At 43.9% G+C, this 27,987-nt stretch overlaps 10 non-coding genes across 10 annotated transcripts; all 10 read right to left on the bottom strand.

Moving 5' to 3' along the window:
- Window positions 1–1,891: 1,891 nt before the first annotated feature.
- On the bottom strand, window positions 1,892–1,964 carry trnav-aac (transfer RNA valine (anticodon AAC)). Its single transcript has one exon. It is a non-coding gene; the product is annotated as a tRNA-Val (tRNA).
- Window positions 1,965–4,637: 2,673 nt separating this feature from the next.
- trnav-cac (transfer RNA valine (anticodon CAC)) lies at window positions 4,638–4,710 on the bottom strand. Its single transcript has one exon. It is a non-coding gene; the product is annotated as a tRNA-Val (tRNA).
- Window positions 4,711–7,385: 2,675 nt separating this feature from the next.
- Window positions 7,386–7,458, bottom strand: trnav-cac (transfer RNA valine (anticodon CAC)). Its single transcript has one exon. It is a non-coding gene; the product is annotated as a tRNA-Val (tRNA).
- A 2,676-nt stretch (window positions 7,459–10,134) lies between these two features.
- Window positions 10,135–10,207, bottom strand: trnav-cac (transfer RNA valine (anticodon CAC)). Its single transcript has one exon. It is a non-coding gene; the product is annotated as a tRNA-Val (tRNA).
- A 2,673-nt stretch (window positions 10,208–12,880) lies between these two features.
- Window positions 12,881–12,953, bottom strand: trnav-cac (transfer RNA valine (anticodon CAC)). Its single transcript has one exon. It is a non-coding gene; the product is annotated as a tRNA-Val (tRNA).
- A 5,925-nt stretch (window positions 12,954–18,878) lies between these two features.
- Window positions 18,879–18,951, bottom strand: trnav-cac (transfer RNA valine (anticodon CAC)). The gene has a single exon. It is a non-coding gene; the product is annotated as a tRNA-Val (tRNA).
- A 2,544-nt stretch (window positions 18,952–21,495) lies between these two features.
- On the bottom strand, window positions 21,496–21,568 carry trnav-cac (transfer RNA valine (anticodon CAC)). The gene has a single exon. It is a non-coding gene; the product is annotated as a tRNA-Val (tRNA).
- A 1,537-nt stretch (window positions 21,569–23,105) lies between these two features.
- On the bottom strand, window positions 23,106–23,178 carry trnav-aac (transfer RNA valine (anticodon AAC)). Its single transcript has one exon. It is a non-coding gene; the product is annotated as a tRNA-Val (tRNA).
- A 1,537-nt stretch (window positions 23,179–24,715) lies between these two features.
- trnav-aac (transfer RNA valine (anticodon AAC)) lies at window positions 24,716–24,788 on the bottom strand. Its single transcript has one exon. It is a non-coding gene; the product is annotated as a tRNA-Val (tRNA).
- Window positions 24,789–27,462: 2,674 nt separating this feature from the next.
- trnav-aac (transfer RNA valine (anticodon AAC)) lies at window positions 27,463–27,535 on the bottom strand. The gene has a single exon. It is a non-coding gene; the product is annotated as a tRNA-Val (tRNA).
- Window positions 27,536–27,987: the final 452 nt, after the last annotated feature.

Below are 27,987 nucleotides of genomic sequence, written 5' to 3'. Positions count from 1 at the left end.
GTTTATGGATTCAGAGGTAAAGTGCAGAGCACAGATAAGTTATTCAATTAAGGACTCTCCTTCAGTTAACATTTCTTTAGTTGTGCAAATGAAGATCATCAGTCAATTAATGATGTTTTCCCATGAAGGCAGGATAACATTTAATGATTATGCATTTTCTAAGTAAAAGCCCATGTGATTCAGGGCGAAGTGGCAAATTGGATCCAAATTTGGCTCACAGGCAGGAAGCAAAGGGTAATGTTTGATGGGTGTTTTTGTGACTGGAAGGATGTTTCCAGTGGGCTTCCACAGTTTTCAGTGCCAGATCCATTGCTTTTTATGGTATTTATCAATGATCTCAACTTGAAGATAAGTGTTATGATTACGAAGTTTTCAGGTGTTATTAAAATAGGCAGTGTGGTTGATAATGAAGAAGAAAGCTGGAGACTCCAGGAAGATATCAATCAACTGATATGGGGGTAGAGCAGTGGCAAATTGAATTTAAACCAGAGATGTGAGAGATCGCGCATTTGTGGAGGGCTAACAAGGAAAGGGAATTCACATCAACTGGTATGACATTGAGAAGTGTAGAGGAACAAAGGTAACTGGGATTGCTTGTCCACAGATCCCTGATGGTAGCTGGCCAGTTGGAAAAGTTGGTTAAGAAGTCATATGGAATGGTTGCATTTATTGGCAGAAGCAAGGAAGAGAACAGCAAGTGGGTTATGCTAGAACTGTATAAAATTCTGGTTAGGCCACAGCTGGAGTACTGCGTGCAGTTCTGTTCACCGCATTGATGGAAGAACGTGAATACGCTGGAGAGGGTACAGAGGAGATTTACGTAGATGTTGCCGGGAGTGGAGCAACTTTACTATGAGGACAGATTGGATAGGATGGGTTTGTTTTCCTTGGAACAGAGGAGGCTGATGGGCGACAGCATTGAGGTGTATAAAAATAGGAGGGGCCTAGATATTGTTGATTAAAAGGGTCTATTTCACATAGTGGAGTGGTCAACAACCAGGCTGCATAATTTAAAAGTAATTAGTGTAAGGGTTAAAGGGGATTTGAAGTGAACATTCTGCATGCAGATATTTGTGGGGGTCTCAAACTCACTGCCTGAAAGTGTGGTGCAGGCAGAAACCCTCACCACATTTAACCAGTTCTTAGATGTGCACATGAAATGCAATAAGGTGCAGGGGTACACATCTAAAACTGGGCATTTGTTGGCCGGTGCAGATACGATGGGCGTAAATGACTCCTTCCATGCTGTAAACCTCTATGATGAAATAATTATCGGTTAGGATTACTTTCATGATGCAAAACGTGGCAATCAGATAATTAATGCTGTTTCCAGTGAAGAAGTGTTCGTGCAAGCTGGGGCTCGAACTCAGGAAGCTGAGATGAAGCATCTTATGAGGCTGCTGTTCGGAGCACGGGGAGCGTTGTCTGGAACGGTGGCATTTTGCAGCCCAGTGAAGGGCGGTAAACCGCTGTTTGATGCTGCATTCTCCGCTTTCCGCCGGCAGCGGCTGATTGGAGAGTGTGGGAGCGGAAGTTAGGGCTTGTCCCGCCCTCACTCACTCTGGAGCTGAGGAAGAGCGATTAGTCGATGGGTTTGTTTGTGGCTTTAATTTTCTGTTGTGAAGCGTGGTGGCGTGGCAGGATTCTTTAATAATCTCTCACAGCTTACCTGAATGCACGGAATGTGCAGCTTTGAGATATGGTTTCTCCAGCGTCAGGGCTGGAAACGAGAGGGAGTGAGAGACACTGTGTAGAATTTGAGTGTGAACAGAACTGCAGAGAGAAATCAGCAAATGGAACAGCATCGTGAGACACTGCACTCTGTTAACATTGAACCACTAATATGAATGATTTAATTTTATCTTATCATTAATTGAACACGTTTGCATAATGTTTCCGCCCGGTTTCGAACCGGGGACCTTTCGCGTGTTAGGCGAACGTGATAACCACTACACTACGGAAACTCTGTGGCAGTAACATTGTTGGGAACATAACCAGAGCTTTAACCTCAACAGCTGGACTACACTTCTGGAGCTTGTGTCACGAGAATAGAATAACGGTGCGATATTTAGCAAGGTTGTGAGTGTGGCAGGAATTGATCCCGTGTTTCTCTGCCTTTATACATAGGAACAGGAGTGGCCATTCCTCAGCAATTGGTTAGAATCTGGAATACACTTCTCGAAAGGGCGGTGGAGTCAGACTCAATCTTATCTTTCAAAACGGCGTTGTATAAGTATCCGAATGAAAAAAATTGCACAGCTGTGGGTAAAAGACAGGGGAGTGAGACTTGTTGAGAGTTGGCATGGGCTCGACGGGCTGCATCCATTCCCTTATGCTTTGATTCTATAAGTTAGTGGCACATTTAATAGTGTGCATGTCAGCAGAATATTGAAAGGGACATGGATTCAGTCGGCACAACGTGAGGCATCTGATTCAGAAGATTCCGGTGCATGAAAATTCGGGTTTAATGACTTTAAAAGCATCATTTTTCTTTTGTGAAGATTCGGTCAGAAAAATGTTTGAAAAAGAATTTTTTGCTGAAAAGGGCTCAGCACTTCATATTCTTTTTGGCTGTTAGGGCCACACTTCTTTTCGATGGTATTCTTCCAGAATGTATATTTTCTTTGCTGTTTCACAATAACCAGTCCCTTGCACTATAGTCTATCTCACTGTTTCTAACGTCTCATGTACATGTTACCAGCAAGGAACATTTTGAAGCAGACTTCTAAAGCACAGTGTCCAAAATGGTTTATGGATTCAGAGGTAAAGTGCAGAGCACAGATAAGTTATTCAATTAAGGACTCTCCTTCAGTTATCATTTCTTTAGTTGTGCAAATGAAGATCATCAGTCAATTAATGATGTTTTCCCATGAAGGCAGGATAACATTTAATGATTATGCATTTTCTAAGTAAAAGCCCATGTGATTCAGGGCGAAGTGGCAAATTGGATCCAAATTTGGCTCAGAGGCAGGAAGCAAATGGTAATGTTTGATGGGTGTTTTTGTGACTGGAAGGATGTTTCCAGTGGGGTTCCACAGTTTTCAGTGCCAAAACCATTGCTTTTATGGTATTTATCAATGATCTAAACTTGAATATAGGTGTTATGATTACGAAGTTTTCAGTTGTTATTAAAATAGGCAGTGTGGTTGATAATGAAGAAGAAAGCTGGAGACTCCAGGAAGATATCAATCAACTGATAAGGGGGTAGAGCAGTGGCAAATTGAATTTAATCGAGAGATGTGAGAGATCGCGCATTTGTGGAGGGCTAACCAGGAAAGGGAATACACATCAAGTGGTATGATATTGAGAAGTGTAGAGGAACAAAGGTAACTGGGATTGCTTGTCCACAGATCCCTGAAGGAAGCTGGCCAGTTGGAAAAGTTGGTTAAGAAGTCATATGGAATGGTTGCATTTATTGGCAGAAGCAAGGAACAGAACAGCAAGTGGGTTATGCTAGAACTGTATAAAATTCTGGTAAGGCCACAGCTGGAGTACTGCGTGCAGTTCTGGTCACCGCATTGAAGGAAGAACGTGAATACGCTGGAGAGGGTACAGAGGAGATTTACGTAGATGTTGCCGGGAGTGGAGCAACTTTGCTATGAGGACAGATTGAATAGGATGGGTTTGTTTTCCTTGGAACAGAGGAAGCTGATGGGCGACAGCATTGAGGTGTATAAAAATAGGAGGGGCCTAGATATTGTTGATTAAAAGGGTCTATTTCACATAGTGGAGTGGTCAACAATCAGGCTGCATAATTTAAAAGTAATTAGTGTAAGGGTTAAAGGGGATTTGAAGTGAACATTCTGCATGCAGATGTTTGTGGGGGTCTCAAACTCACTGCCTGAAAGTGTGGTGCAGGCAGAAACCCTCACCACATTTAACCAGTTCTTAGATGTGCACATGAAATGCAATAAGGTGCAGGTGTACACAACTAAAACTGGGCATTTGTTGGCCGGTGCAGATACGATGGGCTTAAATGACTCCTTCCATGCTGTAAACCTCTATGATTATATAATTATCGGTTAGGATTACTTTCATGATGCAAAACGTGGCAATCAGATAATTAATGGTGTTTCCAGTGAAGAAGTGTTCGTGCAAGCTGGGGCTCGAACTCAGGAAGCTGAGATGAAGCATCTTATGAGGCTGCTGTTCGGTGTACGGGGAGCGTTGTCTCGAATGGTGGCATTTTGCAACCCAGTGAAGGGCGGTAAACCGCTGTTTGATGCTGCATTCTCCGCTTTCCGCCGGCAGCGGCTGATTGGAGAGTGTGGGAGCGGAAGTTAGGACTTGTCCCGCCCTCACTCACTCTGGAGCTGGGGAAGAGCGATTAGTCGATGGGTTTGTTTGTGGCTTTAATTTTCTGTTGTGAAGCGTGGTGGCGTGGCAGGATCCTTTAATAATCTCTCACAGCTGACCTGAATGCACGGAATGTGCAGCTTTGAGATATGGTTTCTCCAGCGTCAGGGCTGGAAACGGGAGGGAGTGAGAGACACTGTGTAGAATTTGAGTGTGAACAGAACTGTAGAGAGAAATCAGAAAATGGACCAGCATCGTGAGACACTGCACTCTGTTAATATTGAACCAATAATATGAATGATTTAATTTTATCTAATCATTAATTGAACACGTTTGCATAATGTTTCCGCCCGGTTTCGAACCGGGGATCTTTCGCGTGTGAGGCGAACGTGATAACCACTACACTACGGAAACGCTGTGCCAGTAACATTGTTGGGAACATAACCAGAGCTTTAACCTCAACAGCTGCACTGCGCTTCTGGAGCTTGTGTCACGAGAATAGAATGACGGTGCTATATTTAGCAAGGTTGTGAGTGAGGCAGGAATTGATCCCGTGTTTCTCTGCCTTGAAACATAGGAACAGGAGTGGCCATTCCTCAGCAAGTGGTTAGAATCTGGAATACACTGCTCTAAAGGGCGGTGGAGTCAGACTCAATCTTATCTTTCAAAACGGAGCTGGATAAGTATCCGAATGAAAAAAATTGCACAGCTGTGGGTAAATGACAGGGGAGTGAGACTTGTTGAGAGTTGGCATGGGCTCGACGGGCTGCAACCATTCCCTTATTCTTTGATTCTATAAGTTAGTGGCACAGTTAATAGTGTGCATGTCAGCAGAATATTGAAAGGAACATGGATTCAGTCGGCACAACGAGAGGCATCTGATTCAGAAGATTCGGGTGCACGAAAATTCGGGTTTAATGACTTTAAATGCATAATTTTTGTTTTGTGAAGATTCGGTCGGAGAAATGTTTGGGAAAATAATTTTTTGCTGCAAAGGGCTCAGCACTTCATCTTCTTTTTGGCTGTTCGGGCCACACTGCTTTTCGATGGTATTCTTCCAGAATGTATATTTCCTTTGCTGTTTCACAATAACCAGTCCCTTGCACTGCAGTCTATCTCACTGTTTCCAACGTCTCATGTACATGTTTCCAGCAATGAACATTTTGAAGCAGACTTCTAAAGCACAGTGTCCAAAATGGTTTATGGATTCAGAGGTAAAGTGCAGAGCACAGCTAAGTTATTCAATTAAGGACTCTCCTTCAGTTAACTTTTCTTTAGTTGTGCAAATGAAGATCATCAGTCAATTAATGATGTTTTCCCATGAAGGCAGGATAACATTTAATGATTATGCATTTTCTAAGTAAAAGCCCATGTGATTGAGGGCGAAGTGGCAAATTGGATCCAAATTTGGCTCAGAGGCAGGAAGCAAAGGGTAATGTTTGATGGGTGTTTTTGTGACTGGAAGGATGTTTCCAGTGGGGTTCCACAGTTTTCAGTGCCAGATCCATTGCTTTTTATGGTATTTATCAATGAACTAAACTTGAATATAGGTGTTATGATTACGAAGTTTTCACGTGTTATTAAAATAGGCAGTGTGATTGATAATGAAGAAGAAAGCTGGAGACTCCAGGAAGAAATCAATTAACTGATAAGGAAGTAGAGCAGTGGCAAATGGAATTTAATCCAGAGATGTGAGAAATCGCGCATTTGTGGAGGGCGAACAAGGAAAGGGAATACACATCAACTGGTATGACATTGAGAAGTGTAGAGGAACAAAGGTAACTGGGATTGCTTGTCCACAGATCCCTGAAGGTAGCTGGTCAGTTGGAAAAGTTGGTTAAGAAGTCATATGGAATGGTTGCATTTATTGGCAGAAGCAAGGAACAGAACAGCAAGTGGGTTTTGCTAGAACTGTATAAAATTCTGGTTAGGCCACAGCTGGAGTACTGCGTGCAGTTCTAGTCACCGCATTGAAGGAAGGACGTGAATACGCTGGAGAGGGTACAGAGGAGATTTACGTAGATGTTGCCGGGAGTAGAGCAACTTTGCTATGAGGACAGATTGGATAGGATGGGTTTGTTTTCCTTGGAACAGAGGAGGCTGATGGGCGACAGCATTAAGGTGTATATAAAAAGGAGGGGCCTAGATATTGTTGATTAACAGGGTCTATTTCACATAGTGGAGTGGTCAACAACCAGGCTGCATAATTTAAAAGTAATTAGTGTAAGGGTTAAAGGGGATTTAAAGTGAACATTCTGCATGCAGATGTTTGTGGGGGTCTCAAACTCACTGCCTGAAAGTGTGGTGCAGGCAGAAACCCTCACCACATTTAACAAGTTCTGAGATGTGCACATGAAATGCAATAAGGTGCAGGGGGACACATCTAAAACTGGACATTTGTTGGCCGGTGCAGATACGATGGGCTTAAATGACTCCTTCCATGCTGTAAACCTCTATGATTATATAATTATCGGTTAGGATTACTTTCATGATGCAAAACGTGGCAATCAGATAATTAATGGTGTTTCCAGTGAAGAAGTGTTCGTGCAAGCTGGGGCTCGAAGTCAGGAAGCTGAGATGAAGCATCTTATGAGGCTGCTGTTCGGTGTACGGGGAGCGTTGTCTCGAACGGTGGCATTTTGCAGCCCAGTGAAGGGCGGTAAACCGCTGTTTGATGCTGCATTCTCCGCTTTCCGCCGGCAGCGGCTGATTGGAGAGTGTGGGAGCGGAAGTTAGGGCTTGTCCCGCCCTCACTCACTCTGGAGCTGGGGAAGAGCGATTATTCGATGGGTTCGTTTGTGGCTTTAATTTTCTGCTGTGAAGCGTGGTGGCGTGGCAGGATCCTTTAATAATCTCTCACAGCTGACCTGAATGCACGGAATGTGCAGCTTTGAGATATTGTTTCTCCAGCGTCAGGGCTGGAAACGGGAGGGAGTGAGAGACACTGTGTAGAATTTGAGTGTGAACAGAACTGCAGAGAGAAATCAGAAAATGGACCAGCATCGTGAGACACTGCACTCTGTTAATATTGAACCACTAATATGAATGATTTAATTTTATCTAATCATTAATTGAACACGTTTGCATAATGTTTCCGCCCAGTTTCGAACCGGGGATCTTTCGCGAGTGAGGCGAACGTGATAACCACTACACTACAGAAACGCTGTGCCAGTAACATTGTTGGGAATATAACCAGAGCTTTAACCTCAACAGCTGGACTACGCTTCTGGAGCTTGTGTCACGAGAATAGAATGACGGTGCTATATTTAGCAAGGTTGTGAGTGAGGCAGGAATTGATCCCGTGTTTTTCTGCCTTTATACATAGGAACAGGAGTGGCCATTCCTCAGCAAGTGGTTAGAATCTGGAATACACTGCTCTAAAGGGCGGGAATGTCAGACTCAATCTTATCTTTCAAAACGGAGTTGGATCAGTATCCGAATGAAAAAAAGTTGCACAGCTGTGGGTAAATGACAGGGGAGTGAGACTTGTTGAGAGATGGCATGGGCTCGACGGGCTGCAACCATTCCCTTATTCTTTGATTCTATAAGTTAGTGGCACATTTAATAGTGTGCATGTCAGCAGAATATTGAAAGGGACATGGATTCAGTCGGCACAACGAGAGGCATCTGATTCAGAAGATTCGGGTGCACGAAAATTCGGGTTTAATGACTTTAAAAGCATAATTTTTGTTTTGTGAAGATTCGGTCAGAGAAATGTTTGGGAAAATAAGTTTTTCCTGAGAAGGACTCAGCACTTCATCTTCTTTTTGGCTGTTAGGGCCACACTTCTTTTCGATGTTATTTTTCCAGAATGCATATTTTCTTTGCTGTTTCACAATAAGCAGTCCCTTGCACTACAGTCTATCTCACTGTTTCCAACGTCTCATGTACATGTTACCAGCAATGAACATTTTGAAGCAGACTTCTAAAGCACAGTGTCCAAAATGGTTTATGGATTCAGAGGTAAAGTGCAGAGCACAGCTAAGTTATTCAATTAAGGACTCTCCTTCAGTTAACATTTCTTTAGTTGTGCAAATGAAGATCATCAGTCAATAAATGATGTTTTCCCATGAAGGCAGGATCACATTTAATGATTATGCATTTTCTAAGTAAAAGCCCATGTGATTCAGGGCGAAGTGGCAAATTGGATCCAAATTTGGCACACAGGCAGGAAGCAAAGGGCAATGTTTGATGGGTGTTTTTGTGACTGGAAGGATGTTTCCAGTGGGGTTCCACAGTTTTCAGTGCCAGATCCATTGCTTTTTATGCTATTTATCAATGAACTAAACTTGAATATAGGTGTTATGATTACGAAGTTTTCAGGTGTTATTAAAATAGGCAGTGTGATTGATAATGAAGAAGAAAGCTGGAGACTCCAGGAAGATATCAATCAACTGATCAGGGGGTAGAGCAGTGGCAAATGGAATTTAATCCAGAGATGTGAGAGATCGTGCATTTGTGGAGGGCTAACAAGGAAAGGGAATACACATCAACTGGTATGAAATTGAGAAGTGTAGAGGAACAAAGGTAACTGGGATTGCTTGTCCACAGATCCCTGAAGGTAGCTGGTCAGTTGGAAAAGTTGGTTAAGAAGTCATATGGAATGGTTGCATTTATTGGCAGAAGCAAGGAACAGAACAGCAAGTGGGTTTTGCTAGAACTGTATACAATTCTGGTTAGGCCACAGCTGGAGTACTGCGTGCAGTTCTAGTCACCGCATTGAAGGAAGGACGTGAATACGCTGGAGAGGGTACAGAGGAGATTTACGTAGATGTTGCCGGGAGTGGAGCAACTTTGCTCTGAGGACAGATTGGATGGGATGGGTTTGTTTTCCTTGGAACAGAGGAGGCTGATGGGCGACAGCATTAAGGTGTAAATAAAAAGGAGGGGCCTAGATATTGTTGATTAAAAGGGTCTATTTCACATAGTGGAGTGGTCAACAACCAGGCTGCATAATTTAAAAGAAATTAGTGTAAGGGTTAAAGGGGATTTGAAGTGAACATTCTGCATGCAGATGTTTGTGGGGGTCTCAAACTCACGGCCTGAAAGTGTGGTGCAGGCAGAAACCCTCACCACATTTAACAAGTTCTGAGATGTGCACATGAAATGCAATAAGGTGCAGGGGGACACACCTAAAACTGGACATTTGTTGGCCGGTGCAGATACGATGGGCTTAAATGACTCCTTCCATGCTGTAAACCTCTATGATTATATAATTATCAGTAAGGATTACTTTCATGATGCAAAACGTGGCAATCAGATAATTAATGGTGTTTCCAGTGAAGAAGTGTTCGTGCAAGCTGGGGCTCGAAGTCAGGAAGCTGAGATGAAGCATCTTATGAGGCTGCTGTTCGGTGTACGGTGAGCGTTGTCTCGAACGGTGGCATTTTGCAGCCCAGTGAAGGGCGGTAAACCGCTGTTTGATGCTGCATTCTCCGCTTTCCGCCGGCAGCCGCTGATTGGAGAGTGTGGGAGCGGAAGTTTGGGCTTGTCCCGCCCTCACTCACTCTGGAGCTGGGGAAGAGCGATTATTCGATGGGTTTGTTTGTGGCTTTAATTTTCTGTTGTGAAGCTTGGTGGCGTGGCAGGATCCTTTAATAATCTCTCACAGCTGACCTGAATGCACGGAATGTGCAGCTTTGAGATATTGTTTCTCCAGCGTCAGGGCTGGAAACGGGAGGGAGTGAGAGACACTGTGTAGAATTTGAGTGTGAACAGAACTGTAGAGAGAAATCAGAAAATGGACCAGCATCGTGAGACACTGCACTCTGTTAATATTGAACCAATAATATGAATGATTTAATTTTATCTAATCATTAATTGAACACGTTTGCATAATGTTTCCGCCCGGTTTCGAATCGGGGATCTTTCGCGTGTGAGGCGAACGTGATAACCACTACACTACGGAAACGCTGTGCCAGTAACATTGTTGGGAATATAACCAGAGCTTTAACCTCAACAGCTGGACTACGCTTCTGGAGCTTGTGTCACGAGAATAGAATGACGGTGCTATATTTAGCAAGGTTGTGAGTGAGGCAGGAATTGATCCCGTGTTTTTCTGCCTTTATACATAGGAACAGGAGTGGCCATTCCTCAGCAAGTGGTTAGAATCTGGAATACACTGCTCTAAAGGGCGGGAATGTCAGACTCAATCTTATCTTTCAAAACGGAGTTGGATCAGTATCCGAATGAAAAAAAGTTGCACAGCTGTGGGTAAATGACAGGGGAGTGAGACTTGTTGAGAGATGGCATGGGCTCGACGGGCTGCAACCATTCCCTTATTCTTTGATTCTATAAGTTAGTAGCACATTTAATAGTGTGCATGTCAGCAGAATATTGAAAGGGACATGGATTCAGTCGGCACAACGAGAGGCATCTGATTCAGAAGATTCGGGTGCACGAAAATTCGGGTTTAATGACTTTAAAAGCATAATTTTTGTTTTGTGAAGATTCGGTCAGAGAAATGTTTGGGAAAAGAAGTTTTTCCTGAGAAGGACTCAGCACTTCATCTTCTTTTTGGCTGTTAGGGCCACACTTCTTTTCGATGTTATTTTTCCAGAATGCATATTTTCTTTGCTGTTTCACAATAAGCAGTCCCTTGCACTACAGTCTATCTCACTGTTTCCAACGTCTCATGTACATGTTACCAGCAATGAACATTTTGAAGCAGACTTCTAAAGCACAGTGTCCAAAATGGTTTATGGATTCAGAGGTAAAGTGCAGAGCACAGCTAAGTTATTCAATTAAGGACTCTCCTTCAGTTAACATTTCTTTAGTTGTGCAAATGAAGATCATCAGTCAATAAATGATGTTTTCCCATGAAGCAGGATAACATTTAATGATTATGCATTTTCTAAGTAAAAGCCCATGTGATTCAGGGCGAAGTGGCAAATTGGATCCAAATTTGGCTCAGAGGCAGGAAGCAAAGGGTAATGTTTGATGGGTGTTTTTGTGACTGGAAGGATGTTTCCAGTGGGGTTCCACAGTTTTCAGTGCCAGATCCATTGCTTTTTATGGTATTTATCAATGATCTAAACTTGAATATAGGTGTTATGATTACGAAGTTTTCAGGTGTTATTAAAATAGGCAGTGGGTTGATAATGAAGAAGAAAGCTGGAGACTGCAGGAAGATATCAATCAACTGATAAGGGGGTAGAGCAGTGGCAAATGGAATTTAATCCAGAGATGTGAGAGATCGCGCATTTGTGGAGGGCTAACAAGGAAAGGGAATACACATCAACTGGTATGACATTGAGAAGTGTAGAGGAACAAAGGTAACTGGGATTGCTTGTCCACAGATCCCTGAAGGTAGCTGGCCAGTTGGAAAAGTTGGTTAAGAAGTCATATGGAATGGTTGCATTTATTGGCAGAAGCAAGGAACAGAACAGCAAGTGGTTTATGCTAGAACTGTATAAAATTCTGGTTAGGCCACAGCTGGAGTACTGCGTGCAGTTCTAGTCACCGCATTGAAGGAAGGACGTGAATACGCTGGAGAGGGTACAGAGGAGCTTTACGTAGTTGTTGCCGGCAGTGGAGCAACTTTGCTATGAGGACAGATTGGATAGGATGGGTTTGTTTTCCTTGGAACAGAGGAGGCTGATGGGCGACAGTATTGAGGTGTATAAAAATAGGAAGGGCCTAGATATTGTTGTTTAAAAGGGTCTATTTCACATAGCGGCGTGGTCAACAACCTGGCTGCATAATTTAAAAGTAATTAGTGTAAGGGTTAAAGGGGATTTGAAGTGAACATTCTGCATGCAGATGTTTGTGGGGGTCTCAAACTCACTGCCTGAAAGTGTGGTGCAGGCAGAAACCCTCACCACATTTAACAAGTTCTGAGATGTGCACATGAAATGCAATAAGGTGCAGGGGGACACACCTAAAACTGGGCATTTGTTGGCCGGTGCAGATACGATGGGCTTAAATGACTCCTTCCATGCTGTAAACCTCTATGATTATATAATTATCGGTTTCGATTACTTTCATGATGCAAAACGTGGCATCAGATAATTAATGGTGTTTCCAGTGAAGAAGTGTTCGTGCAAGCTGGGGTTCGAACTCAGGAAGCTGAGATGAAGCATCTTATGAGGTTGCTGTTCGGTGTACGGGGAGCGTTGTCTCGAACGGTGGCATTTTGCAGCCCAGTGAAGGGCGGTAAACCGCTGTTTGATGCTGCATTCTCCGCTTTCCGCCGGCAGCGGCTGATTGGAGAGTGTGGGAGCGGAAGTTAGGGCTTGTCCCTCCCTCACTCATTCTGGAGCTGGGGAAGAGCGATTAGCCGATGGGTTTGTTTGTGGCTTTAATTTTCTGTTGTGAAGCGTGGTGGCGTGGCAGGATCCTTTAATAAAAGCTCACAGCTGACCTGAATGCACGGAATGTGAAGCTTTGAGATATGGTTTCTCCAGCGTCAGGGCTGGAAACGGGAGGGAGTGAGAGACACTGTGAAGAATTTGAGTGTGAACAGAACGGCAGAGAGAAATCAGCAAATGGACCAGCATCGTGAGACACTGCACTCTGTTAATATTGAACCACTAATATGAATGATTTAATTTTATCTAATCATTAATTGAACACGTTTGCATAATGTTTCCGCCCGGTTTCGAACCGGGGACCTTTCGCGTGTGAGGCGAACGTGATAACCACTACACTACGGAAACGCTGTGGCAGTAGCATTGTTGGGAACATAACCAGAGCTTTAACCTCAACAGCTGGACTACACTTATGGAGCTTGTGTCACGAGAATAGAATGACGGTGCGAAATTTAGCAAGAGCGATAGTGATAGGGGATTCAATTGTGATGGGAATAGATAGGCGTTTCTGCGGCCGCAACCGAGACTCCAGGATGGTATGTTGCCTCCCTGGTGCAAGGGTCAAGGATGTCTCGGAGCGGGTGCAGGACATTCTGAAATGGGAGGGAGAACAGCCAGTTGTCGTGGTGCACATTGGTACCAACGACATAGGCAAAAAAAGGGATGAGGTCCTACGAAACGAATTTAAGGAGCTAGGAGCTAAATTAAAAAGTAGGACCTCAAAAGTAGTAATCTCGGGATTGCTACCAGTGCCACGTGATAGTCAGAGTAGGAATCGCAGGATAGCGCAGATGAATACGTGGCTTGAGCAGTGGTGCAGCAGGGAGGGATTCAAATTCCTGGGGCATTGGGACCGGTTCTGGGGGAGGTGGGACCAGTACAAACCGGACGGTCTGCACCTGGGCAGGACTGGAACCAATGTCCTCGGGGGAGTGTTTGCTAGTGCTGTTGGGGAGGATTTAAACTAATATGGCAGGGGGATGGGAACCAATGCAGGGAGACAGAGGGAAACAAAAAGGAGCCAAAAGCAAAAGACAGAAAGGAGATGAGGAAAAGTGTAGGGCAGAGAAACCCAAGGCAAAGAACAAAAAGGGCCACTGTACAGCAAAATTCTAAAAGGACAAAGGGTGTTAATAAAACAAGCCTGAAGGCTTTGTGTCTTAATGCAAGGAGTATCCGCAATAAGGTGGATGAATTAATTGTGCAAATAGATGTTAACAAATATGATGTGATTGGGATTACGGAGACGTGGCTCCAGGATGATCAGGGCTGGGAACTCAACATTCAGGGGTATTCAACATTCAGGAAGGATAGAATAAAAGGAAAAGGAGGTGGGGTAGCATTGCTGGTTAAAGAGGAGATTAATGCAATAGTTAGGAAAGACATTAGCTTGGATGATGTGGAATCTATATGGGTAGAGCTGCAGAACACCAAAGGGCAAAAAACGTTAGTAGGAGTTGTGTACAGACCTCCAAACAGTAATAGGGATGTTGGGGAGGGCATCAAACAGGAAATTAGGGGTGCATGCAATAAAGGTGTAGCAGTTATAATGGGTGACTTTAATATGCACATAGATTGGGCTAGCCAAACTGGAAGCAATACGGTGGAGGAGGATTTCCTGGAGTGCTTAAGGGATGGTTTTCTAGACCAATATGTTGAGGAACCAACTAGGGGGGAGGCCATCTTAGACTGGGTGTTGTGTAATGAGAGAGGATTAATTAGCAATCTCATTGTGCGAGGCCCCTTGGGGAAGAGTGACCATAATATGGTGGAATTCTGCATTAGGATGGAGAATGAAACAGTAATTTCAGAGACCATGGTCCAGAACTTAAAGAAGGGTAACTTTGAAGGTATGAGGCGTGAATTGGCTAGGATAGATTGGCGAATGATACTTAGGGGGTTGACTGTGGATGGGCAATGGCAGACATTTAGAGACCGCATGGATGAAGTACAACAATTGTACATTCCTGTCTGGCGTAAAAATAAAAAGGGGAAGGTGGCTCAACCGTGGCTATCTAGGGAAATCAGGGATAGTATTAAAGCCAAGGAAGTGGCATACAAATTGGCCAGAAATAGCAGCGAACCTGGGGACTGGGGGAAATTTAGAACTCAGCAGAGGAGGACAAAGGGTTTGATTAGGACAGGGAAAATGGAGTACGAGAAGAAGCTTGCAGGGAACATTAAGGCGGATTGCAAAAGTTTCTATAGGTATGTAAAGAGAAAAAGGTTGGTGAAGACAAACGTAGGTCCCCTGCAGTCAGAATCAGGGGAAGTCATAACGGGGAACAAAGAAATGGCGGATCAATTGAACAAGTACTTTGGTTCGGTATTCACTAAGGAGGATACAAACAACCTTCCGGATATAAAAGGGGTCAGAGGGTCTAGTAAGGAAGAGGAACTGAGGGAAATCTTTATTAGTCGGGAAATTGTGTTGGGGAAATTGATGGGATTGAAGGCAGATAAATCCCCAGGGCCTGATGGCCTGCATCCTAGAGTACTTAAGGAGGTGGCCTTGGAAATAGCGGATGCATTGACAGTCATTTTCCAACATTCCATTGACTCTGGATCAGTTCCTATGGAGTGGAGGGTAGCCAATGTAACCCCACTTTTTAAAAAAGGAGGGAGAGAGAAAACAGGGAATTATAGACCGGTCAGCCTGACCTCAGTAGTGGGTAAAATGATGGAATCAATTATTAAGGATGTCATAGCAGTGCATCTGGAAAATGGTGACATGATAGGTCCAAGTCAGCATGGATTTGTGAAAGGGAAATCATGCTTGACAAATCTTCTGGAATTTTTTGAGGATGTTTCCAGTAAAGTGGACAAAGGAGAACCAGTTGATGTGGTATATTTGGACTTTCAGAAGGCTTTCGACAAGGTCCCACACAAGAGATTAATGTGCAAAGTTAAAGCACATGGGATTGGGGGTAGTGTGCTGACGTGGATTGAGAACTGGTTGTCAGACAGGAAGCAAAGAGTAGGAGTAAACGGGTACTTTTCAGAATGGCAGGCAGTGACTAGTGGAGTGCCGCAAGGTTCTGTGCTGGGGCCCCAGCTGTTTACATTGTACATTAATGATTTAGACGAGGGGATTAAATGCAGTATCTCCAAATTTGCGGATGATACTAAGTTGGGTGGCAGTGTGAGCTGCGAGGAGGATGCTATTAGGCTGCAGAGTGACTTGGATAGGTTAGGTGAGTGGGCAAATGCATGGCAGATGAAGTATAATGTGGATAAATGTGAGGTTATCCACTTTGGTGGTAAAAACAGAGAGACAGACTATTATCTGAATGGTGACAGATTAGGAAAAGGGAAGGTGCAACGAGACCTGGGTGTCATGGTACATCAGTCATTGAAGGTTGGCATGCAGGTACAGCAGGCGGTTAAGAAAGCAAATGGCATGTTGGCCTTCATAGCGAGGGGATTTGAATACAGGGGCAGGGAGGTGTTGCTACAGTTGTACAGGGCCTTGGTGAGGCCACACCTGGAGTATTGTGTACAGTTTTGGTCTCCTAACTTGAGGAAGGACATTCTTGCTATTGAGGGAGTGCAGCGAAGGTTCACCAGACTGATTCCCGGGATGGCGGGACTGACCTATCAAGAAAGATTGGATCAATTGGGCTTGTATTCACTGGAGTTCAGAAGAATGAGAGGGGACCTCATAGAAACGTTTAAAATTCTGACGGGTTTAGACAGGTTAGATGCAGAAAGAATGTTCCCAATGTTGGGGAAGTCCAGAACCAGGGGTCACAGTCTGAGGATAAGGGGTAAGCCATTTAGGACCGAGATGAGGAGAAACTTCTTCACCCAGAGAGTGGTGAACCTGTGGAATTCTCTACCACAGAAAGTAGTTGAGGCCAATTCACTAAATATATTCAAAAGGGAGTTAGATGAAGTCCTTACTACTCGGGGGATCAAGGGTTATGGCGAGAAAGCAGGAAGGGGGTACTGAAGTTTCATGTTCAGCCATGAACTCATTGAATGGCGGTGCAGGCTAGAAGGGCTGAATGGCCTGCTCCTGCACCTATTTTCTATGTTTCTATGTTTCTATGATTACGAAGTTTTCAGGTGTTATTAAAATAGGCAGTGTGATTGATAATGAAGAAGAAAGCTGGAGACTCCAGGAAGATATCAATCAACTGATCAGGGGGTAGAGCAGTGGCAAATGGAATTTAATCCAGAGATGTGAGAGATCGCGCATTTGTGGAGGGCTAACAAGGAAAGGGAATACACATCAACTGGTATGACATTGAGAAGTGTAGAGGAACAAAGGTAACTGGGATTGCTTGTCCACAGATCCCTGAAGGTAGCTGGTCAGGTGGAAAAGTTGGTTAAGAAGTCATATGGAATGGTTGCATTTATTGGCAGAAGCAAGGAACAGAACAGCAAGTGGGTTTTGCTAGAACTGTATAAAATTCTGGTTAGGCCACAGCTGGAGTACTGCGTGCAGTTCTAGTCACCGCATTGAAGGAAGGACGTGAATACGCTGGAGAGGGTACAGAGGAGATTTACGTAGATGTTGCCGGGAGTAGAGCAACTTTGCTATGAGGACAGATTGGATAGGATCGGTTTGTTTTCCTTGGAACAGAGGAGGCTGATGGGCGACAGCATTAAGGTGTATATAAAAAGGAGGGGCCTAGATATTGTTGATTAACAGGGTCTATTTCACATAGTGGAGTGGTCAACAACCAGGCTGCATAATTTAAAAGTAATTAGTTTAAGGGTTAAAGGGGATTTGAAGTGAACATTCTGCATGCAGATGTTTGTGGGGGTCTCAAACTCACTGCCTGAAAGTGTGGTGCAGGCAGAAACCCTCACCACATTTAACAAGTACTGAGATGTGCACATGAAATGCAATAAGGTGCAGGGGGACACATCTAAAACTGGACATTTGTTGGCCGGTGCAGATACGATGGGCTTAAATGACCCCTTCCATGCTGTAAACCTCTATGATTATATAATTATCGGTTAGGATTACTTTCATGATGCAAAACGTGGCAATCAGATAATTAATGGTGTTTCCAGTGAAGAAGTGTTCGTGCAAGCTGGGGCTCGAACTCAGGAAGCTGAGATGAAGCATCTTATGAGGCTGCTGTTTGGTGTACGGGGAGCGTTGTCTCGAATGGTGGCATTTTGCAGCCCAGTGAAGGGCGGTAAACCGCTGTTTGATGCTGCATTCTCCGCTTTCCGCCGACAGCGGCTGATTGGAGAGTGTGAGAGCGGAAGTTAGGGCTTGTCCCGCCCTCACTCACTCTGGAGCTGGGGAAGAGCGATTAGTCGATGGGTTTGTTTGTGGCTTTAATTTTCTGTTGTGAAGCGTGGTGGCGTGGCAGGATCCTTTAATAATCTCTCACAGCTGACCTGAATGCACGGAATGTGCAGCTTTGAGATATGGTTTCTCCAGCGTCAGGGCTGGAGAATTTGAGTGTGAACAGAACTGCAGAGAGAAATCAGCAAATGGACCAGCATCGTGAGACACTGCACTCTGTTAATATTGAAGCACTAATATGAATGATTTAATTTTATCTAATCATTAATTGAACACGTTTGCATAATGTTTCCGCCCGGTTTCAAACCGGGGACCTTTCGCGTGTGAGGCAAACTTAATAACCACTACACTACGGAAACGCTGTGCCAGTAACGTTGTTGGGAACATAACCAGAGCTTTAACCTCAACAGCTGGACTACACTTCTGGAGCTTGTGTCACGAGAATAGAATGACGGTGCTGTATTTCGCAAGGTTGTGAGTGAGGCAGGAATTGATCCCGTGTTTCTCTGCCTTTATACATAGGAACAGGAGTGGCCATTCCTGAGCAAGTGGTTAGAATCTGGAATACACTGCTCTAAAGGGCGGTGGAGTCAGACTCAATCTTATCTTTCAAAACGGCGTTGTATAAGTATCCGAATGAAAAAAATTGAGGGCTTGTCCCGCCCTCACTCACTCTGGAGCTGGGGAAGAGCGATTCGTCGATGAGTTTGTTTGTGGCTTTAATTTTCTGTTGTGAAGCGTGGTGGCGTGGCAGGATCCTTTAATAATCTCTCACAGCTGACCTGAATGCACGGAATGTGCAGCTTTGAGATATGGTTTCTCCAGCGTCAGGGCTGGAAACGGGAGGGAGTGAGAGACACTGTGTCGAATTTGAGTGTGGACAGAACTGCAGAGAGAAATCAGCAAATGGAACAACATCGTGAGACACTGCACTCTGTTAATATTGAATCACGAATATGAATGATTTAATTTTATCTAATCATTAATTGAACACGTTTGCATAATGTTTCCGCCCGGTTTCGAAACGGGGACCTTTCGCGTGTGAGGCGAACGTGATAACCACTACACTATGGAAACGCTGTGCCAGTAACGTTGTTGGGAACATAACCAGATCTTTAACCTCAACAGCTGGACTACACTTCTGGAGCTTGTGTCACGAGAATAGAATGACGGTGCTATATTTCGCAAGGTTGTGAGTGAGGCAGGAATTGATCCCGTGTTTCTCTGCCTTTATACATAGGAACAGGAGTGGCCATTCCTCAGCAAGTGTTTAGAATCTGGAATACACTGCTCTAAAGGGCGGTGGAGTCAGACTCAATCTTATCTTTCAAAACGGAGTTGGATAAGTATCCGAATGAAAAAAATTGCACAGCTGTGGGAAAATGACAGGGGAGTGAGACTTGTTGAGAGTTGGCATGGGCTCGACGGGCTGCAACCATTACCTTATTCTTTGATTCTATAAGTTAGTGGCACATTTAATAGTGTGCATGTCAGCAGAATATTGAAAGGCACATGGATTCAGTCGGCACAACGAGAGGCATCTGATTCAGAAGATTCGGGTGCACTACAATTCGGGTTTAATGACTTTAAAAGCATCATTTTTGTTTTGTGAAGTTTCGGTCAGAGAAATGTTTGGGCAAAGATTCTTTTGCTGAAAAGGGCTCAGCACTTCATCTTCTTTTTGGCTGTTAGGGCCACACTTCTTTTCGATGGTATTCTTCCAGAATGTATATTTTCTTTGCTGTTTCACAATAACCAGTCCCTTGCACTACAGTCTATCTCACTGTTTCCAACGTCCCATGTACATGTTACCAGCAAGGAACATTTTGAAGCAGACTTCTAAAGCACAGTGTCCAAAATGGTTTATGGATTCAGAGGTAAAGTGCAGAGCACAGATAAGTTATTCCATTAAGGACTCTCCTTCAGTTAACATTTCTTTAGTTGTGCAAATGAAGATCATCAGTCAGTTAATGATGTTTTCCCATGAAGGCAGGATAACATTTAATGATTATGCATTTTCTAAGTAAAAGCCCATGTGATTCAGGGCACAGTGGCAAATTGGATCCAAATTTGGCTCAGAGGCAGGAAGCAAACGGTAATGTTTGATGGGTGTTTTTGTGACTGGAAGGATGTTTCTAGTGGGGTTCCACAGTTTTTAGTGCCAGATCCATTGCTTTTTATGGTATTTATCAATGATCTAAACTTGAATATCGGTGTTATGATTACGAAGTTTTCAGGTGTTATTAAAATAGGCAGTGTGGTTGATAATGAAGAAGAAAGCTGGAGACTCCAGGAAGATATCAATCAACTGATAAGGGGGTAGATCAGTGGCAAATGGAATTTAATCCAGAGATGTGAGAGATCGCTCATTTGTGGAGGGCTAACAAGGAAAGGGAATACACATCAACTGGTATGACATTGAGAAGTGTAGAGGAACAAAGGCAACTGGGATTGCTTGTCCACAGATCCCTGAAGGTAGCTGGCGAGTTGGAAAAGTTGGTTAAGAAGTGTGCATGTCAGCAGAATATTGAAAGGGACATGGATTCAGTCGGCACAACGAGAGGCATCTGATTCAGAAGATACGGGTGCACGAAAATTCCGGTTTAATGACTTTAAAAGCATCATTTTTGTTTTGTGAAGATTCGGTCAGAGAAATGTTTGGGAAAATAATTTTTTGCTGAAAAGGACTCAGCACATCATCTTCTTTTTGGCTGTTAGGGTCACACTTCTTTTCGATGGTATTCTTCCAGAATGTATATTTTCTTTGCTGTTTCACAATAAACAGTCCCTTGCACTACAGTCTATCTCACTGTTTCCAAAGTCCCATGTACATGTTACCAGCAATGAACATTTTGAAGCAGACAGAAACCCTCACCACATTTAACAAGTTCTTAGATGTGCACATGAAATGCAATAAGGTGCAGGGCATTTGTTGGCCGGTGCAGATACGATGGGCTTAAATGACTCCTTCCATGCTGTAAACCTCTATGATTATATAATTATCGGTTAGGATTACTTTCATGATGCAAAACGTGGCAATCAGATAATTAATGGTGTTTCCAGTGAAGAAGTGTTCGTGCAAGCTGGGGCTCGAACTCAGGTAGCTGAGATGAAGCATCTTATGAGGCTGCTGTTCGGTGTCCGGGTAGCGTTGTCTCGAACGGTGGCATTTTGCAGCCCAGTGAAGGGCGGTAAACCGCTGTTTGATACTGCATTCTCCGCTTTCCGCCGGCAGCGGCTGATTGGAGAGTGTGGGAGCGGAAGTTAGGGCTTGTCCCGCCCTCACTCACTCTGGAGCTGGGGAAGAGCGATTAGTCGATGGGTTTGTTTGTGGCTTTAATTTTCTGGTGTGAAGCGTGGTGGCGTGGCAGGATCCTTTAATAATCTCTCACAGTTGACCTGAATGCACGGAATGTGCAGCTTTGAGATATGGTTTCTCCAGCGTCAGGGCTGGAAACGGGAGGGAGTGAAAGACACTGTGTAGAATTTGAGTGTGAACAGAACTGCGGAGAGAAATCATCAAATGGAACAGCATCGTGAGACACTGCACTCTGTTAATATTGAACCACTAATATGAATGATTTAATTTTATCGAATCATTAATTGAACACTTTTGCATAATGTTTCCACCCGGTTTCGAACCGGGGACCTTTCGCGTGTGAAGCAAACGTGATAACCACTACACTACGGAAACGCTGCAGCAGTAACATTGTTGGGAACATAACCAGAGCTTTAACCTCAACAGCTGGACTACACTTCTGTAGCTTGTGTCACGAGAATAGAATAACGGTGCGATATTTAGCAAGGTTGTGAGTGTGGCAGGAATTGATCACGTGTTTCTCTGCCTTTATACATAGGAACAGGAGTGGCCATTCCTCAGCAAGTGGTTAGAATCTGGAATACACTGCTCTAAAGGGCGGTGGAGTCAGACTCAATCTTATCTTTTAAAACGGAGTTGGATAAGTATCCGAATGCAAAATATTGCACAGCTGTGGGTAAATGACAGGGGAGTGAGACTTGTTGAGAGTTGGCATGGGCTCGACGGGCTGCACCCATTCCGTTATTCTTTGATTGTATACGTTCGTGGCACATTTAATAGTGTGCATGTCAGCAGAATATTGAAAGGGACATGGATTCAGTAGGCACAACGAGAGGCATCTGATTCAGAAGATTCGGTTGCACGAAAATTCGGGTTTAATGACTTTAAAAGCATCATTTTTGTTTTGTGAAGATTCGGTCAGAGAAATGTTTGGGAAAAGAATTTTTTGCTGAAAAGGACTCAGCACTTCATCTTCTTTTTGGCTGTTCGGGTCACACTTCTTTTGGATGGTATTCTTCCAGAATGTATATTTTCTTTGCTGTTTCACAATAATCAGTCCCTTGCACTACAGTCTATTTCACTGTTTCCAACTTCCCATGTACATGTTACCAGCAATGAACATTTTGAAGCAGGCAGAAACCCTCACCACATTTAACAAGTTCTTAGACGTGCACATGAAATGCAATAAGGTGCAGGGGTGCTCACCTAAAACTTGGCATTTGTTGGCCGGTGCAGATACGATGGGCTTAAATGACTCCTTCCATGCTGTAAACCTCTATGATTATATAATTATCGGTTAGGATTACTTTCATAATGCAAAACGTGGCAATCAGATAATTAATGGTGTTTCCAGTGAAGAAGTGTTCATGCAAACTGGGGCTCGAACTCAGGAAGCTGAGATGAAGCATCTTATGAGGCTGCTGTTCGGAGCACGGGGAGCGTTGTCTCGAACGGTGGCATTTTGCAGCCCAGTGAAGGGCGGTAAACCGCTGTTTGATGCTGCATTCTCCGCTTTCCGCCGGCAGCGGCTGATTGGAGAGTGTGGGAGCGGAAGTTAGGGCTTGTCCCGCCCTCACTCACTCTGGAGCTGGGGAAGAGCGATTAGTCGATGGGTTTGTTTGTGGCTTTAATTTTCTGCTGTGAAGCGTGGTGGCGTGGCAGCATCCTTAAATAATCTCTCACAGCTGACCTGAATGCACGGAATGTGCAGCTTTGAGATATGGTTTCTCCAGCGTCAGGGCTGGAAACGGGAGGGAGTGAGAGACACTGTGTAGAATTTGAGTGTGAACAGAACTGTAGAGAGAAATCAGCAAATGGAACAGCATCGTGAGACACTGCACTCTGTTAATATTGAACCACGAATATGAATGATTTAATTTTATCGAATCATTAATTGAACACTTTTGCATAATGTTTCCACCCGGTTTCGAATCGGGGACCTTTCGCGTGTTAGGCGAACGTGATAACCACTACACTACGGAAACGCTGCAGCAGTAACATTGTTGGGAACATAACCAGAGCTTTAACCTCAACAGCTGGACTACACTTCTGTAGCTTGTGTCACGAGAATAGAATAACGGTGCGATATTTAGCAAGGTTGTGAGTGTGGCAGGAATTGATCACGTGTTTCTCTGCCTTTATACATAGGAACAGGAGTGGCCATTCCTCAGCAAGTGGTTAGAATCTGGAATACACTGCTCTAAAGGGCGGTGGAGTCAGACTCAATCTTATCTTTTAAAACGGAGTTGGATAAGTATCCGAATGCAAAATATTGCACAGCTGTGGGTAAATGACAGGGGAGTGAGACTTGTTGAGAGTTGGCATGGGCTCGACGGGCTGCACCCATTCCGTTATTCTTTGATTGTATACGTTCGTGGCACATTTAATAGTGTGCATGTCAGCAGAATATTGAAAGGGACATGGATTCAGTAGGCACAACGAGAGGCATCTGATTCAGAAGATTCGGTTGCACGAAAATTCGGGTTTAATGACTTTAAAAGCATCATTTTTGTTTTGTGAAGATTCGGTCAGAGAAATGTTTGGGAAAAGAATTTTTTGCTGAAAAGGACTCAGCACTTCATCTTCTTTTTGGCTGTTCGGGTCACACTTCTTTTGGATGGTATTCTTCCAGAATGTATATTTTCTTTGCTGTTTCACAATAATCAGTCCCTTGCACTACAGTCTATTTCACTGTTTCCAACTTCCCATGTACATGTTACCAGCAATGAACATTTTGAAGCAGGCAGAAACCCTCACCACATTTAACAAGTTCTTAGACGTGCACATGAAATGCAATAAGGTGCAGGGGTGCTCACCTAAAACTTGGCATTTGTTGGCCGGTGCAGATACGATGGGCTTAAATGACTCCTTCCATGCTGTAAACCTCTATGATTATATAATTATCGGTTAGGATTACTTTCATAATGCAAAACGTGGCAATCAGATAATTAATGGTGTTTCCAGTGAAGAAGTGTTCATGCAAACTGGGGCTCGAACTCAGGAAGCTGAGATGAAGCATCTTATGAGGCTGCTGTTCGGAGCACGGGGAGCGTTGTCTCGAACGGTGGCATTTTGCAGCCCAGTGAAGGGCGGTAAACCGCTGTTTGATGCTGCATTCTCCGCTTTCCGCCGGCAGCGGCTGATTGGAGAGTGTGGGAGCGGAAGTTAGGGCTTGTCCCGCCCTCACTCACTCTGGAGCTGGGGAAGAGCGATTAGTCGATGGGTTTGTTTGTGGCTTTAATTTTCTGCTGTGAAGCGTGGTGGCGTGGCAGCATCCTTAAATAATCTCTCACAGCTGACCTGAATGCACGGAATGTGCAGCTTTGAGATATGGTTTCTCCAGCCTCAGGGCTGGAAACGGGAGGGAGTGAGAGACACTGTGTAGAATTTGAGTGTGAACAGAACTGTAGAGAGAAATCAGCAAATGGAACAGCATCGTGAGACACTGCACTCTGTTAATATTGAACCACGAATATGAATGATTTAATTTTATCTAATCATTAATTGAACACGTTTGCATAATGTTTCCGCCCGGTTTCGAACCGGGGACCTTTCGCGTGTTAGGCGAACGTGATAACCACTACACTACGGAAACGCTGTTGCATTAACATTGTTGGGAACATAACCAGAGCTTTAACCTCAACAGCTGGACTACACTTCTGGAGCTTGTGTCACGAGAATCGAATAACGGTGCTACATTTAGCAAGGTTGTGAGTGTGGCAGGAATTGATCCCGTGTTTCTCTGCCTTTATACATAGGAACAGGAGTGGCCATTCCTCAGCAAGTGGTTAGAATCTGGAATACACTTCTCTAAAGGGCGGTGGAGTCAGACTCAATCTTATCTTTCAAAACGGAGTTGGATAAGTATCCGAATGAAAAAAATTGCACAGCTGTGTGTAAATGACAGGGGCGTGAGATTTGTTGAGAGTTGGCATGGGCTCGACGGGCTGCATCCATTCCCTTATTCTTTGATTCTATAAGTTAGTGGCACATTTAATAGTGTGCATGTCAGCAGAATATTGAAAGGGACATGGATTCAGTCGGCACAACGAGAGGCATCTGATTCAGAAGATTCGGGTGCACGAAAATTCGGGTTTAATGACTTTAAAAGCATCATTTTTCTTTTGTGAAGATTCGGTCAGAGAAATGTTTGAAAAAGAATTTTTTGCTTAAAGGGGCTCAGCACTTCATTTTCTTTTTGGCTGTTAGGGCCACACTTCTTTTCGATGGTATTCTTCCAGAATGTATATTTTCTTTGCTGTTTCACAATAACCAGTCCCTTGCACTGCAGTCTATCTCACTGTTTCCAACGTCTCATGTACATGTTACCAGCAATGAACATTTTGAAGCAGACTTCTAAAGCACAGTGTCCAAAATGGTTTATGGATTCAGAGGTAAAGTGCAGAGCACAGATAAGTTATTCAATTAAGGATTCTCCTTCAGTTAACATTTCTTTAGTTGTGCAAATGAAGATCATCAGTCAATTAATGATGTTTTCCCATGAAGGCAGTATAACATTTAATGATTATGCATTTTCTAAGTAAAAGCCCATGTGATTCAGGGCGAAGTGGCAAATTGGATCAAAATTTGGCTCAGAGGCAGGAAGCAAAGGGTAATGTTTGATGGGTGTTTTTGTGACTGGAAGGATGTTTCCAGTGTGGTTCCGCAGTTTTCAGTGCCAGATCCATTGCTTTTTATGGTATTTATCAATGATCTAAACTTGAATATAAGTATTATGATTACGAAGTTTTCAGGTGTTATTAAAATAGGCATTGTGGTTGATAATGAAGAAGAAAGCTGGAGACTACAGGAAGATATCAATCAACTGATAAGGGGGTAGAGCAGTGGCAAATTGAATTTAATCCAGAGATGTGAGAGATCGCGGATTTGTGGAGGGCTAACAAGGAAAGGGAATACACATCAACTGGTATGACATTGATAAGTGTAGAGAAACAAAGGTAACTGGGATTGCTTGTCCACAGATCCCTGAAGGTAGCTGGCCAGTTGGAAAAGTTGATGAAGAATTCATATGGAATGGTTGCATTTATTGGCAGAAGCAAGGAACAGAAAAGCAAGTGGGTTATGCTAGAACTGTATAAAATTCTGGTTAGGCCACAGCTGGAGTACTGCGTGCAGTTCTGGTCACCGCATTGATGGAAGAACGTGAATACGCTGGAGAGGGTACAGAGGAGATTTACGTAGATGTTGCCGGGAGTGGAGCAACTTTGCTATGAGGACAGATTGGATAGGATGGGTTTGTTTTCCTTGGAACAGAGGAGGCTGATGGGCGACCGCATTGAGGTGTATAAAAATAGGAGGGGCCTAGATATTGTTGATTAAAAGGGTCTATTTCACATAGTGGAGTGGTCAACAACCAGGCTGCATAATTTAAAAGTAATTAGTGTAAGGGTTAAAGGGGATTTGAAGTGAACATTCTGCATGCAGATGTTTGTGGGGGTCTCAAACTCACTGCCTGAAAGTGTGGTGCAGGCAGAAACCCTCACCACATTTAACCAGTTCTGAGATGTGCACATGAAATGCAATAAGGTGTAGGGGTACACACCTAAAACTGGGCATTTGTTGGCCGGTGCAGATACGATAGGCTTAAATGACTCCTTCCATGCTGTAAACCTCTATGATTATATAATTATCGGTTAGGATTACTTTCATGATGCAAAACGTGGCAATCAGATAATTAATGGTGTTTCCAGTGAAGAAGTGTTCGTGCAAGCTGGGGCTCGAACTCAGGAAGCTGAGATGAAGCATCTTATGAGGCTGCTGTTCGGAGCACGGGGAGCGTTGTCTGGAACGGTGGCATTTTGCAGCCCAGTGAAGGGCGGTAAACCGCTGTTTGATGCTGCATTCTCCGCTTTCCGCCGGCAGCGGCTGATTGGAGAGTGTGGGAGCGGAAGTTAGGGCTTGTCCCGCCCTCACTCACTCTGGAGCTGAGGAAGAGCGATTAGTCGATGGGTTTGTTTGTGGCTTTAATTTTCTGTTGTGAAGCGTGGTGGCGTGGCAGGATCCTTTAATAAACTCTCACAGCTGACCTGAATGCACGGAATGTGCAGCTTTGAGATATGGTTTCTCCAGCGTCAGGGCTGGAAACGGGAGGGAGTGAGAGACACTGTGTAGAATTTGAGTGTGAACAGAACTGCAGAGAGAAATCAGCAAATGGAACAGCATCGTGAGACACTGCACTCTGTTAACATTGAACAACTAATATGAATGATTTAATTTTATCTTCTCATTAATTGAACACGTTTGCATAATGTTTCCGCCCGGTTTCGAACCGGGGACTTTTCGCGTGTTAGGCGAACGTGATAACCACTACACTACGGAAACGCTGTGGCATTAAGATTGTTGGGAACATAACCAGAGCTTTAACCTCAACAGCTGGACGACACTTCTGGAGCTTGTGTCACGAGAATAGAATGACGGTGCTATATTTAGCAAGGTTGTGAGTGTGGCAGGAATTGATCCCGTGTTTCTCTGCCTTTATACATAGGAACAGGAGTGGCCATTCCTCAGCAAGTGGTTAGAATCTGGAATACACTTCTCTAAAGGGCGGTGGAGCCAGACTCAATCTTATCTTTCAAAACGGAGTTGTATAAGTGTCCGACTGAAAAAAATTGCACAGCTGTGGGTAAATGACAGGGGAGTGAGACTTGTTGAGAGTTGGCATGGGCTCGCGGGCTGCAACCATTCCCTTATTCTTTGATTCTATAAGTTAGTGGCACATTTAATAGTGTGCATGTCAGCAGAATATTGAAAGGGACATGGATTCAGTCGGCACA

The sequence above is a fragment of the Pristiophorus japonicus genome, chromosome 3, assembly GCF_044704955.1.
Source record: "Pristiophorus japonicus isolate sPriJap1 chromosome 3, sPriJap1.hap1, whole genome shotgun sequence".
Taxonomy (NCBI): Eukaryota; Metazoa; Chordata; class Chondrichthyes; family Pristiophoridae; genus Pristiophorus; species Pristiophorus japonicus.
This window is presented reverse-complemented; position numbering and strand designations above follow the sequence as displayed.